Source organism: Brachyhypopomus gauderio, unplaced genomic scaffold (genome assembly GCF_052324685.1).
Source record: "Brachyhypopomus gauderio isolate BG-103 unplaced genomic scaffold, BGAUD_0.2 sc51, whole genome shotgun sequence".
Classification (NCBI taxonomy): domain Eukaryota; kingdom Metazoa; phylum Chordata; class Actinopteri; order Gymnotiformes; family Hypopomidae; genus Brachyhypopomus; species Brachyhypopomus gauderio.
Genome location: NW_027506876.1, coordinates 18163 through 30282, shown reverse-complemented (window position 1 = coordinate 30282; position 12120 = coordinate 18163). Strand labels below are relative to the sequence as shown.

The 12120-nt window shown below is 43.5% G+C and overlaps 23 non-coding genes across 23 annotated transcripts; all 23 read right to left on the bottom strand.

Moving 5' to 3' along the window:
• Positions 1-58: 58 nt before the first annotated feature.
• On the bottom strand, positions 59-131 carry trnav-uac (transfer RNA valine (anticodon UAC)). Its single transcript has one exon. It is a non-coding gene; the product is annotated as a tRNA-Val (tRNA).
• A 437-nt stretch (positions 132-568) lies between these two features.
• Positions 569-641, bottom strand: trnav-cac (transfer RNA valine (anticodon CAC)). The gene has a single exon. It is a non-coding gene; the product is annotated as a tRNA-Val (tRNA).
• Positions 642-1080: 439 nt separating this feature from the next.
• On the bottom strand, positions 1081-1153 carry trnav-uac (transfer RNA valine (anticodon UAC)). The gene has a single exon. It is a non-coding gene; the product is annotated as a tRNA-Val (tRNA).
• A 439-nt stretch (positions 1154-1592) lies between these two features.
• On the bottom strand, positions 1593-1665 carry trnav-uac (transfer RNA valine (anticodon UAC)). The gene has a single exon. It is a non-coding gene; the product is annotated as a tRNA-Val (tRNA).
• A 439-nt stretch (positions 1666-2104) lies between these two features.
• Positions 2105-2177, bottom strand: trnav-uac (transfer RNA valine (anticodon UAC)). The gene has a single exon. It is a non-coding gene; the product is annotated as a tRNA-Val (tRNA).
• Positions 2178-2616: 439 nt separating this feature from the next.
• On the bottom strand, positions 2617-2689 carry trnav-uac (transfer RNA valine (anticodon UAC)). Its single transcript has one exon. It is a non-coding gene; the product is annotated as a tRNA-Val (tRNA).
• Positions 2690-3126: 437 nt separating this feature from the next.
• trnav-cac (transfer RNA valine (anticodon CAC)) lies at positions 3127-3199 on the bottom strand. The gene has a single exon. It is a non-coding gene; the product is annotated as a tRNA-Val (tRNA).
• A 439-nt stretch (positions 3200-3638) lies between these two features.
• Positions 3639-3711, bottom strand: trnav-uac (transfer RNA valine (anticodon UAC)). Its single transcript has one exon. It is a non-coding gene; the product is annotated as a tRNA-Val (tRNA).
• A 439-nt stretch (positions 3712-4150) lies between these two features.
• Positions 4151-4223, bottom strand: trnav-uac (transfer RNA valine (anticodon UAC)). The gene has a single exon. It is a non-coding gene; the product is annotated as a tRNA-Val (tRNA).
• A 951-nt stretch (positions 4224-5174) lies between these two features.
• trnav-uac (transfer RNA valine (anticodon UAC)) lies at positions 5175-5247 on the bottom strand. Its single transcript has one exon. It is a non-coding gene; the product is annotated as a tRNA-Val (tRNA).
• A 437-nt stretch (positions 5248-5684) lies between these two features.
• On the bottom strand, positions 5685-5757 carry trnav-cac (transfer RNA valine (anticodon CAC)). The gene has a single exon. It is a non-coding gene; the product is annotated as a tRNA-Val (tRNA).
• A 439-nt stretch (positions 5758-6196) lies between these two features.
• trnav-uac (transfer RNA valine (anticodon UAC)) lies at positions 6197-6269 on the bottom strand. The gene has a single exon. It is a non-coding gene; the product is annotated as a tRNA-Val (tRNA).
• A 439-nt stretch (positions 6270-6708) lies between these two features.
• On the bottom strand, positions 6709-6781 carry trnav-uac (transfer RNA valine (anticodon UAC)). The gene has a single exon. It is a non-coding gene; the product is annotated as a tRNA-Val (tRNA).
• Positions 6782-7220: 439 nt separating this feature from the next.
• Positions 7221-7293, bottom strand: trnav-uac (transfer RNA valine (anticodon UAC)). Its single transcript has one exon. It is a non-coding gene; the product is annotated as a tRNA-Val (tRNA).
• A 437-nt stretch (positions 7294-7730) lies between these two features.
• On the bottom strand, positions 7731-7803 carry trnav-cac (transfer RNA valine (anticodon CAC)). Its single transcript has one exon. It is a non-coding gene; the product is annotated as a tRNA-Val (tRNA).
• A 439-nt stretch (positions 7804-8242) lies between these two features.
• trnav-uac (transfer RNA valine (anticodon UAC)) lies at positions 8243-8315 on the bottom strand. The gene has a single exon. It is a non-coding gene; the product is annotated as a tRNA-Val (tRNA).
• Positions 8316-8754: 439 nt separating this feature from the next.
• trnav-uac (transfer RNA valine (anticodon UAC)) lies at positions 8755-8827 on the bottom strand. The gene has a single exon. It is a non-coding gene; the product is annotated as a tRNA-Val (tRNA).
• Positions 8828-9266: 439 nt separating this feature from the next.
• On the bottom strand, positions 9267-9339 carry trnav-uac (transfer RNA valine (anticodon UAC)). The gene has a single exon. It is a non-coding gene; the product is annotated as a tRNA-Val (tRNA).
• Positions 9340-9778: 439 nt separating this feature from the next.
• On the bottom strand, positions 9779-9851 carry trnav-uac (transfer RNA valine (anticodon UAC)). The gene has a single exon. It is a non-coding gene; the product is annotated as a tRNA-Val (tRNA).
• Positions 9852-10290: 439 nt separating this feature from the next.
• trnav-uac (transfer RNA valine (anticodon UAC)) lies at positions 10291-10363 on the bottom strand. The gene has a single exon. It is a non-coding gene; the product is annotated as a tRNA-Val (tRNA).
• Positions 10364-10802: 439 nt separating this feature from the next.
• On the bottom strand, positions 10803-10875 carry trnav-uac (transfer RNA valine (anticodon UAC)). The gene has a single exon. It is a non-coding gene; the product is annotated as a tRNA-Val (tRNA).
• A 437-nt stretch (positions 10876-11312) lies between these two features.
• trnav-cac (transfer RNA valine (anticodon CAC)) lies at positions 11313-11385 on the bottom strand. The gene has a single exon. It is a non-coding gene; the product is annotated as a tRNA-Val (tRNA).
• A 439-nt stretch (positions 11386-11824) lies between these two features.
• On the bottom strand, positions 11825-11897 carry trnav-uac (transfer RNA valine (anticodon UAC)). Its single transcript has one exon. It is a non-coding gene; the product is annotated as a tRNA-Val (tRNA).
• Between the last annotated feature and the right edge of the window lie 223 nt (positions 11898-12120).

The following is a 12120-nucleotide window of genomic DNA, read 5'->3' as shown; positions in this document are numbered from 1 at the left end:
TACACTGGCAACAAACCACTAAACAGCAGTGGTGTGTTTGCCATTCTATCAAGAAGCATGCTTCTGCTTGGTATCGAACCAGGGACCTTTCGCGTGTAAGGCGAAAGTGATGACCACTACACTACAGAAACCTTGCTTGTCTGAATGGGCACATCTCTCATGGGCATTTCCTCATACAATCACAGCATGGAAGTCATCATGTCAACAATGGCTAAGCAGTAGGTCTACTCTGCTTTAAGACAAAACATTCACATCCAAACCCCAAATGTTGACATCATTCGATCCCTTTATAACACAAACGTCTACAAATCAACCGAGTAGCATGAGTTTTCTACGTTGGGAGACAACATGACAAAGCACCAGGCAAGTTTCCACTGAGTTTCATTTTGATTGAACCGGCTGCATTAGTACTGCTATCAAGGTACATGGCGATTTAGAACATTCCTGTATCGATCACATGAGACTGACAGCTTACTTTGAGGATCTAAAGGGAAGAGCTCCCTGATAGCCTTTACACTGGCAACAAACCACTAAACAGCAGTGGTGTTTGTCATTCTATCAAGAAGCATGTTTCTGCCTGGTATCGAACCAGGGACCTTTCGCGTGTGAGGCGAACGTGATGACCACTACACTACAGAAACCTTGCATGTCGGAATGGGCACATCTCTCGTGGGCATTTCCTCATACAATCAGAGCATGGAAGTCATCATGTCAACAATGGCTAAGCAGTAGGTCTACTCTGCTTTAAGACAAAACATTCACATCCAAACCCCAAATGTTGACATCATTCGATCCCTTTATAACACAAACGTCTACAAATCAACCGAGTAGCATGAGTTTTCTACGTTGGGAGACAACATGACAAAGCACCAGGTAAGTTTCCACTGAGTTTCATTTTGATTGAACCGGCTGCATTAGTACTGCTATCAAGGTACATGGCGATTTAGAACATTCCTGTATCTATCACATGAGACTGACAGCTTACTTTGAGGATCTAAAGGGAAGAGCTCCCTGATAGCCTTTACACTGGCAACAAACCACTAAACAGCAGTGGTGTGTTTGCCATTCTATCAAGAAGCATGTTTCTGCCTGGTATCGAACCAGGGACCTTTCGCGTGTAAGGCGAACGTGATGACCACTACACTGCAGAAACCTTGCTTGTCTGAATGGGCACATCTCTCGTGGGCATTTCCTCATACAATCAGAGCATGGAAGTCATCATGTCAACAATGGCTAAGCAGTAGGTCTACTCTGCTTTAAGACAAAACATTCACATCCAAACCCCAAATGTTGACATCATTCGATCCCTTTATAACACAAACGTCTACAAATCAACCGAGTAGCATGAGTTTTCTACGTTGGGAGACAACATGACAAAGCACCAGGTAAGTTTCCACTGAGTTTCATTTTGATTGAACCGGCTGCATTAGTACTGCTATCAAGGTACATGGCGATTTAGAACATTCCTGTATCTATCACATGAGACTGACAGCTTACTTTGAGGATCTAAAGGGAAGAGCTCCCTGATAGCCTTTACACTGGCAACAAACCACTAAACAGCAGTGGTGTGTTTGCCATTCTATCAAGAAGCATGTTTCTGCTTGGTATCGAACCAGGGACCTTTCGCGTGTAAGGCGAACGTGATGACCACTACACTACAGAAACCTTGCTTGTCTGAATGGGCACATCTCTCGTGGGCATTTCCTCATACAATCAGAGCATGGAAGTCATCATGTCAACAATGGCTAAGCAGTAGGTCTACTCTGCTTTAAGACAAAACATTCACATCCAAACCCCAAATGTTGACATCATTCGATCCCTTTATAACACAAACGTCTACAAATCAACCGAGTAGCATGAGTTTTCTACGTTGGGAGACAACATGACAAAGCACCAGGTAAGTTTCCACTGAGTTTCATTTTGATTGAACTGGCTGCATTAGTACTGCTATCAAGGTACATGGCGATTTAGAACATTCCTGTATCTATCACATGAGACTGACAGCTTACTTTGAGGATCTAAAGGGAAGAGCTCCCTGATAGCCTTTACACTGGCAACAAACCACTAAACAGCAGTGGTGTGTTTGCCATTCTATCAAGAAGCATGTTTCTGCCTGGTATCGAACCAGGGACCTTTCGCGTGTAAGGCGAACGTGATGACCACTACACTACAGAAACCTTGCTTGTCTGAATGGGCACATCTCTCGTGGGCATTTCCTCATAGAATCAGAGCATGGAAGTCATCATGTCAACAATGGCTAAGCAGTAGGTCTACTCTGCTTTAAGACAAAACATTCACATCCAAACCCCAAATGTTGACATCATTCGATCCCTTTATAACACAAACGTCTACAAATCAACCGAGTAGCATGAGTTTTCTACGTTGGGAGACAACATGACAAAGCACCAGGTAAGTTTCCACTGAGTTTCATTTTGATTGAACTGGCTGCATTAGTACTGCTATCAAGGTACATGGCGATTTAGAACATTCCTGTATCTATCACATGAGACTGACAGCTTACTTTGAGGATCTAAAGGGAAGAGCTCCCTGATAGCCTTTACACTGGCAACAAACCACTAAACAGCAGTGGTGTGTTTGCCATTCTATCAAGAAGCATGCTTCTGCTTGGTATCGAACCAGGGACCTTTCGCGTGTAAGGCGAAAGTGATGACCACTACACTACAGAAACCTTGCTTGTCTGAATGGGCACATCTCTCGTGGGCATTTCCTCATACAATCACAGCATGGAAGTCATCATGTCAACAATGGCTAAGCAGTAGGTCTACTCTGCTTTAAGACAAAACATTCACATCCAAACCCCAAATGTTGACATCATTCGATCCCTTTATAACACAAACGTCTACAAATCAACCGAGTAGCATGAGTTTTCTACGTTGGGAGACAACATGACAAAGCACCAGGCAAGTTTCCACTGAGTTTCATTTTGATTGAACCGGCTGCATTAGTACTGCTATCAAGGTACATGGCGATTTAGAACATTCCTGTATCGATCACATGAGACTGACAGCTTACTTTGAGGATCTAAAGGGAAGAGCTCCCTGATAGCCTTTACACTGGCAACAAACCACTAAACAGCAGTGGTGTTTGTCATTCTATCAAGAAGCATGTTTCTGCCTGGTATCGAACCAGGGACCTTTCGCGTGTGAGGCGAACGTGATGACCACTACACTACAGAAACCTTGCATGTCGGAATGGGCACATCTCTCGTGGGCATTTCCTCATACAATCAGAGCATGGAAGTCATCATGTCAACAATGGCTAAGCAGTAGGTCTACTCTGCTTTAAGACAAAACATTCACATCCAAACCCCAAATGTTGACATCATTCGATCCCTTTATAACACAAACGTCTACAAATCAACCGAGTAGCATGAGTTTTCTACGTTGGGAGACAACATGACAAAGCACCAGGTAAGTTTCCACTGAGTTTCATTTTGATTGAACCGGCTGCATTAGTACTGCTATCAAGGTACATGGCGATTTAGAACATTCCTGTATCTATCACATGAGACTGACAGCTTACTTTGAGGATCTAAAGGGAAGAGCTCCCTGATAGCCTTTACACTGGCAACAAACCACTAAACAGCAGTGGTGTGTTTGCCATTCTATCAAGAAGCATGTTTCTGCTTGGTATCGAACCAGGGACCTTTCGCGTGTAAGGCGAACGTGATGACCACTACACTACAGAAACCTTGCTTGTCTGAATGGGCACATCTCTCGTGGGCATTTCCTCATACAATCAGAGCATGGAAGTCATCATGTCAACAATGGCTAAGCAGTAGGTCTACTCTGCTTTAAGACAAAACATTCACATCCAAACCCCAAATGTTGACATCATTCGATCCCTTTATAACACAAACGTCTACAAATCAACCGAGTAGCATGAGTTTTCTACGTTGGGAGACAACATGACAAAGCACCAGGTAAGTTTCCACTGAGTTTCATTTTGATTGAACCGGCTGCATTAGTACTGCTATCAAGGTACATGGCGATTTAGAACATTCCTGTATCTATCACATGAGACTGACAGCTTACTTTGAGGATCTAAAGGGAAGAGCTCCCTGATAGCCTTTACACTGGCAACAAACCACTAAACAGCAGTGGTGTGTTTGCCATTCTATCAAGAAGCATGTTTCTGCCTGGTATCGAACCAGGGACCTTTCGCGTGTAAGGCGAACGTGATGACCACTACACTACAGAAACCTTGCTTGTCTGAATGGGCACATCTCTCGTGGGCATTTCCTCATAGAATCAGAGCATGGAAGTCATCATGTCAACAATGGCTAAGCAGTAGGTCTACTCTGCTTTAAGACAAAACATTCACATCCAAACCCCAAATGTTGACATCATTCGATCCCTTTATAACACAAACGTCTACAAATCAACCGAGTAGCATGAGTTTTCTACGTTGGGAGACAACACGACAAAGCACCAGGTAAGTTTCCACTGAGTTTCATTTTGATTGAACCGGCTGCATTAGTACTGCTATCAAGGTACATGGCGATTTAGAACATTCCTGTATCTATCACATGAGACTGACAGCTTACTTTGAGGATCTAAAGGGAAGAGCTCCCTGATGGCCTTTACACTGGCAACAAACCACTAAACAGCAGTGGTGTGTTTGCCATTCTATCAAAAAGCATGTTTTTGCCTGGTATCGAACCAGGGACCTTTCGCGTGTGAGGCGAACGTGATGACCACTACACTACAGAAACCTTGCATGTCTGAATGGGCACATCTCTCGTGGGCATTTCCTCATACAAACAGAGCATGGAAGTCATCATGTCAACAATGGCTAAGCAGTAGGTCTACTCTGCTTTAAGACAAAACATTCACATCCAAACCCCAAATGTTGACATCATTCGATCCCTTTATAACACAAACGTCTACAAATCAACCGAGTAGCATGAGTTTTCTACGTTGGGAGACAACATGACAAAGCACCAGGTAAGTTTCCACTGAGTTTCATTTTGATTGAACCGGCTGCATTAGTACTGCTATCAAGGTACATGGCGATTTAGAACATTCCTGTATCTATCACATGAGACTGACAGCTTACTTTGAGGATCTAAAGGGAAGAGCTCCCTGATAGCCTTTACACTGGCAACAAACCACTAAACAGCAGTGGTGTGTTTGCCATTCTATCAAGAAGCATGCTTCTGCTTGGTATCGAACCAGGGACCTTTCGCGTGTAAGGCGAAAGTGATGACCACTACACTACAGAAACCTTGCTTGTCTGAATGGGCACATCTCTCATGGGCATTTCCTCATACAATCACAGCATGGAAGTCATCATGTCAACAATGGCTAAGCAGTAGGTCTACTCTGCTTTAAGACAAAACATTCACATCCAAACCCCAAATGTTGACATCATTCGATCCCTTTATAACACAAACGTCTACAAATCAACCGAGTAGCATGAGTTTTCTACGTTGGGAGACAACATGACAAAGCACCAGGCAAGTTTCCACTGAGTTTCATTTTGATTGAACCGGCTGCATTAGTACTGCTATCAAGGTACATGGCGATTTAGAACATTCCTGTATCGATCACATGAGACTGACAGCTTACTTTGAGGATCTAAAGGGAAGAGCTCCCTGATAGCCTTTACACTGGCAACAAACCACTAAACAGCAGTGGTGTTTGTCATTCTATCAAGAAGCATGTTTCTGCCTGGTATCGAACCAGGGACCTTTCGCGTGTGAGGCGAACGTGATGACCACTACACTACAGAAACCTTGCATGTCGGAATGGGCACATCTCTCGTGGGCATTTCCTCATACAATCAGAGCATGGAAGTCATCATGTCAACAATGGCTAAGCAGTAGGTCTACTCTGCTTTAAGACAAAACATTCACATCCAAACCCCAAATGTTGACATCATTCGATCCCTTTATAACACAAACGTCTACAAATCAACCGAGTAGCATGAGTTTTCTACGTTGGGAGACAACATGACAAAGCACCAGGTAAGTTTCCACTGAGTTTCATTTTGATTGAACCGGCTGCATTAGTACTGCTATCAAGGTACATGGCGATTTAGAACATTCCTGTATCTATCACATGAGACTGACAGCTTACTTTGAGGATCTAAAGGGAAGAGCTCCCTGATAGCCTTTACACTGGCAACAAACCACTAAACAGCAGTGGTGTGTTTGCCATTCTATCAAGAAGCATGTTTCTGCTTGGTATCGAACCAGGGACCTTTCGCGTGTAAGGCGAACGTGATGACCACTACACTACAGAAACCTTGCTTGTCTGAATGGGCACATCTCTCGTGGGCATTTCCTCATACAATCAGAGCATGGAAGTCATCATGTCAACAATGGCTAAGCAGTAGGTCTACTCTGCTTTAAGACAAAACATTCACATCCAAACCCCAAATGTTGACATCATTCGATCCCTTTATAACACAAACGTCTACAAATCAACCGAGTAGCATGAGTTTTCTACGTTGGGAGACAACATGACAAAGCACCAGGTAAGTTTCCACTGAGTTTCATTTTGATTGAACCGGCTGCATTAGTACTGCTATCAAGGTACATGGCGATTTAGAACATTCCTGTATCTATCACATGAGACTGACAGCTTACTTTGAGGATCTAAAGGGAAGAGCTCCCTGATAGCCTTTACACTGGCAACAAACCACTAAACAGCAGTGGTGTGTTTGCCATTCTATCAAGAAGCATGTTTCTGCCTGGTATCGAACCAGGGACCTTTCGCGTGTAAGGCGAACGTGATGACCACTACACTACAGAAACCTTGCTTGTCTGAATGGGCACATCTCTCGTGGGCATTTCCTCATAGAATCAGAGCATGGAAGTCATCATGTCAACAATGGCTAAGCAGTAGGTCTACTCTGCTTTAAGACAAAACATTCACATCCAAACCCCAAATGTTGACATCATTCGATCCCTTTATAACACAAACGTCTACAAATCAACCGAGTAGCATGAGTTTTCTACGTTGGGAGACAACATGACAAAGCACCAGGTAAGTTTCCACTGAGTTTCATTTTGATTGAACTGGCTGCATTAGTACTGCTATCAAGGTACATGGCGATTTAGAACATTCCTGTATCTATCACATGAGACTGACAGCTTACTTTGAGGATCTAAAGGGAAGAGCTCCCTGATAGCCTTTACACTGGCAACAAACCACTAAACAGCAGTGGTGTGTTTGCCATTCTATCAAGAAGCATGCTTCTGCTTGGTATCGAACCAGGGACCTTTCGCGTGTAAGGCGAAAGTGATGACCACTACACTACAGAAACCTTGCTTGTCTGAATGGGCACATCTCTCGTGGGCATTTCCTCATACAATCACAGCATGGAAGTCATCATGTCAACAATGGCTAAGCAGTAGGTCTACTCTGCTTTAAGACAAAACATTCACATCCAAACCCCAAATGTTGACATCATTCGATCCCTTTATAACACAAACGTCTACAAATCAACCGAGTAGCATGAGTTTTCTACGTTGGGAGACAACATGACAAAGCACCAGGCAAGTTTCCACTGAGTTTCATTTTGATTGAACCGGCTGCATTAGTACTGCTATCAAGGTACATGGCGATTTAGAACATTCCTGTATCGATCACATGAGACTGACAGCTTACTTTGAGGATCTAAAGGGAAGAGCTCCCTGATAGCCTTTACACTGGCAACAAACCACTAAACAGCAGTGGTGTTTGTCATTCTATCAAGAAGCATGTTTCTGCCTGGTATCGAACCAGGGACCTTTCGCGTGTGAGGCGAACGTGATGACCACTACACTACAGAAACCTTGCATGTCGGAATGGGCACATCTCTCGTGGGCATTTCCTCATACAATCAGAGCATGGAAGTCATCATGTCAACAATGGCTAAGCAGTAGGTCTACTCTGCTTTAAGACAAAACATTCACATCCAAACCCCAAATGTTGACATCATTCGATCCCTTTATAACACAAACGTCTACAAATCAACCGAGTAGCATGAGTTTTCTACGTTGGGAGACAACATGACAAAGCACCAGGTAAGTTTCCACTGAGTTTCATTTTGATTGAACCGGCTGCATTAGTACTGCTATCAAGGTACATGGCGATTTAGAACATTCCTGTATCTATCACATGAGACTGACAGCTTACTTTGAGGATCTAAAGGGAAGAGCTCCCTGATAGCCTTTACACTGGCAACAAACCACTAAACAGCAGTGGTGTGTTTGCCATTCTATCAAGAAGCATGTTTCTGCTTGGTATCGAACCAGGGACCTTTCGCGTGTAAGGCGAACGTGATGACCACTACACTACAGAAACCTTGCTTGTCTGAATGGGCACATCTCTCGTGGGCATTTCCTCATACAATCAGAGCATGGAAGTCATCATGTCAACAATGGCTAAGCAGTAGGTCTACTCTGCTTTAAGACAAAACATTCACATCCAAACCCCAAATGTTGACATCATTCGATCCCTTTATAACACAAACGTCTACAAATCAACCGAGTAGCATGAGTTTTCTACGTTGGGAGACAACATGACAAAGCACCAGGTAAGTTTCCACTGAGTTTCATTTTGATTGAACCGGCTGCATTAGTACTGCTATCAAGGTACATGGCGATTTAGAACATTCCTGTATCTATCACATGAGACTGACAGCTTACTTTGAGGATCTAAAGGGAAGAGCTCCCTGATAGCCTTTACACTGGCAACAAACCACTAAACAGCAGTGGTGTGTTTGCCATTCTATCAAGAAGCATGTTTCTGCCTGGTATCGAACCAGGGACCTTTCGCGTGTAAGGCGAACGTGATGACCACTACACTACAGAAACCTTGCTTGTCTGAATGGGCACATCTCTCGTGGGCATTTCCTCATAGAATCAGAGCATGGAAGTCATCATGTCAACAATGGCTAAGCAGTAGGTCTACTCTGCTTTAAGACAAAACATTCACATCCAAACCCCAAATGTTGACATCATTCAATCCCTTTATAACACAAACGTCTACAAATCAACCGAGTAGCATGAGTTTTCTACGTTGGGAGACAACATGACAAAGCACCAGGTAAGTTTCCACTGAGTTTCATTTTGATTGAACTGGCTGCATTAGTACTGCTATCAAGGTACATGGCGATTTAGAACATTCCTGTATCTATCACATGAGACTGACAGCTTACTTTGAGGATCTAAAGGGAAGAGCTCCCTGATAGCCTTTACACTGGCAACAAACCACTAAACAGCAGTGGTGTGTTTGTCATTCTATCAAGAAGCATGTTTCTGCCTGGTATCGAACCAGGGACCTTTCGCGTGTAAGGCGAACGTGATGACCACTACACTACAGAAACCTTGCTTGTCTGAATGGGCACATCTCTCGTGGGCATTTCCTCATACAATCAGAGCATGGAAGTCATCATGTCAACAATGGCTAAGCAGTAGGTCTACTCTGCTTTAAGACAAAACATTCACATCCAAACCCCAAATGTTGACATCATTCGATCCCTTTATAACACAAACGTCTACAAATCAACCGAGTAGCATGAGTTTTCTACGTTGGGAGACAACATGACAAAGCACCAGGTAAGTTTCCACTGAGTTTCATTTTGATTGAACCGGCTGCATTAGTACTGCTATCAAGGTACATGGCGATTTAGAACATTCCTGTATCTATCACATGAGACTGACAGCTTACTTTGAGGATCTAAAGGGAAGAGCTCCCTGATAGCCTTTACACTGGCAACAAACCACTAAACAGCAGTGGTGTGTTTGCCATTCTATCAAAAAGCATGTTTCTGCATGGTATCGAACCAGGGACCTGTCGCGTGTAAGGCGAACGTGATGACCACTACACTACAGAAACCTTGCATGTCTAAATGGGCACATCTCTCGTGGGCATTTCCTCATACAATCAGAGCATGGAAGTCATCATGTCGACAATGGCTAAGCAGTAGGTCTACTCTGCTTTAAGACAAAACATTCACATCCAAACACCAAATGTTGACATCATTCGATACCTTTATAACACAAACGTCTACAAATCTACCGAGTAGCATGAGTTTTCTACGTTGGGAGACAACATGACAAAGCACCAGGTAAGTTTCCACTGAGTTTCATTTTGATTGAACCGGCTGCATTAGTACTGCTATCAAGGTGCATGGCGATTTAGAACATTCCTGTATCTATCACATGAGACTGACAGCTTACTTTGAGGATCTAAAGGGAAGAGCTCCCTGATAGCCTTTACACTGGCAACAAACCACTAAACAGCAGTGGTGTGTTTGCCATTCTATCAAGAAGCATGTTTCTGCCTGGTGTCGAACCAGGGACCTTTCGCGTGTAAGGCGAACGTGATGACCACTACACTACAGAAACCTTGCTTGTCTGAATGGGCACATCTCTCGTGGGCATTTCCTCATACAATCAGAGCATGGAAGTCATCATGTCAACAATGGCTAAGCAGTAGGTCTACTCTGCTTTAAGACAAAACATTCACATCCAAACCCCAAATGTTGACATCATTCGATCCCTTTATAACACAAACGTCTACAAATCAACCGAGTAGCATGAGTTTTCTACGTTGGGAGACAACATGACAAAGCACCAGGTAAGTTTCCACTGAGTTTCATTTTGATTGAACCGGCTGCATTAGTACTGCTATCAAGGTACATGGCGATTTAGAACATTCCTGTATCTATCACATGAGACTGACAGCTTACTTTGAGGATCTAAAGGGAAGAGCTCCCTGATAGCCTTTACACTGGCAACAAACCACTAAACAGCAGTGGTGTGTTTGCCATTCTATCAAGAAGCATGTTTCTGCTTGGTATCGAACCAGGGACCTTTCGCGTGTAAGGCGAAAGTGATGACCACTACACTACAGAAACCTTGCTTGTCTGAATGGGCACATCTCTCGTGGGCATTTCCTCATACAATCAGAGCATGGAAGTCATCATGTCAACAATGGCTAAGCAGTAGGTCTACTCTGCTTTAAGACAAAACATTCACATCCAAACCCCAAATGTTGACATCATTCGATCCCTTTATAACACAAACGTCTACAAATCAACCGAGTAGCATGAGTTTTCTACGTTGGGAGACAACATGACAAAGCACCAGGCAAGTTTCCACTGAGTTTCATTTTGATTGAACCGGCTGCATTAGTACTGCTATCAAGGTACGCGGCGATTTAGAACATTCCTGTATCGATCACATGATACTGACAGCTTACTTTGAGGATCTAAAGGGAAGAGCTCCCTGATAGCCTTTACACTGGCAACAAACCACTAAACAGCAGTGGTGTTTGTCATTCTATCAAGAAGCATGTTTCTGCCTGGTATCGAACCAGGGACCTTTCGCGTGTGAGGCGAACGTGATGACCACTACACTACAGAAACCTTGCATGTCTGAATGGGCACATCTCTTGTGGGCATTTCCTCATACAATCAGAGCATGGAAGTCATCATGTCAACAATGGCTAAGCAGTAGGTCTACTCTGCTTTAAGACAAAACATTCACATCCAAACCCCAAATGTTGACATCATTCGATCCCTTTATAACACAAACGTCTACAAATCAACCGAGTAGCATGAGTTTTCTACGTTGGGAGACAACATGACAAAGCACCAGGTAAGTTTCCACTGAGTTTCATTTTGATTGAACCGGCTGCATTAGTACTGCTATCAAGGTACATGGCGATTTAGAACATTCCTGTATCTATCACATGAGACTGACAGCTTACTTTGAGGATCTAAAGGGAAGAGCTCCCTGATAGCCTTTACACTGGCAACAAACCACTAAACAGCAGTGGTGTGTTTGCCATTCTATCAAGAAGCATGTTTCTGCTTGGTATCGAACCAGGGACCTTTCGCGTGTAAGGCGAAAGTGATGACCACTACACTACAGAAACCTTGCTTGTCTGAATGGGCACATCTCTCGTGGGCATTTCCTCATACAATCAGAGCATGGAAGTCATCATGTCAACAATGGCTAAGCAGTAGGTCTACTCTGCTTTAAGACAAAACATTCACATCCAAACACCAAATGTTGACATCATTCGATCCCTTTATAACACAAACGTCTACAAATCAACCGTGTAGCATGAGTTTTCTACGTTGGGAGACAACATGACA